A 294-nucleotide genomic window follows, 5' to 3' on the forward strand; every position below is an offset into this window, starting at 1 on the left:
GTGTGCGCGGCGGGGGGGTGGGGGGGCCGAAGCTGGCTCGGAGGAGGCGTCTGGTTGCAATTAGCTCCTCTAAACGAGAAACCCGAGCGCTTCTCATCCCCGATCCCAGCTCAGGCGCCAGCTCCCCTCAGCCCCGGCGCGGGGCGTGGGGGGCTGGGGCCGACAACCCGGCCCGAGCCCCAATCATCCCCTCTCCCTGCCAGTTCCCGCTGCCCGGAGATTTATGCCTGGTTTCTTGGAAGGGGGCGGGTCCGGAAGGCAGCGATTCCCGGGCCTCTTGGAACAGGCGGGGTC

The sequence above is a fragment of the Alligator sinensis genome, unplaced genomic scaffold (assembly GCF_000455745.1).
Source record: "Alligator sinensis unplaced genomic scaffold, ASM45574v1 scaffold707_1, whole genome shotgun sequence".
NCBI classification, from domain to species: Eukaryota; Metazoa; Chordata; order Crocodylia; family Alligatoridae; genus Alligator; species Alligator sinensis.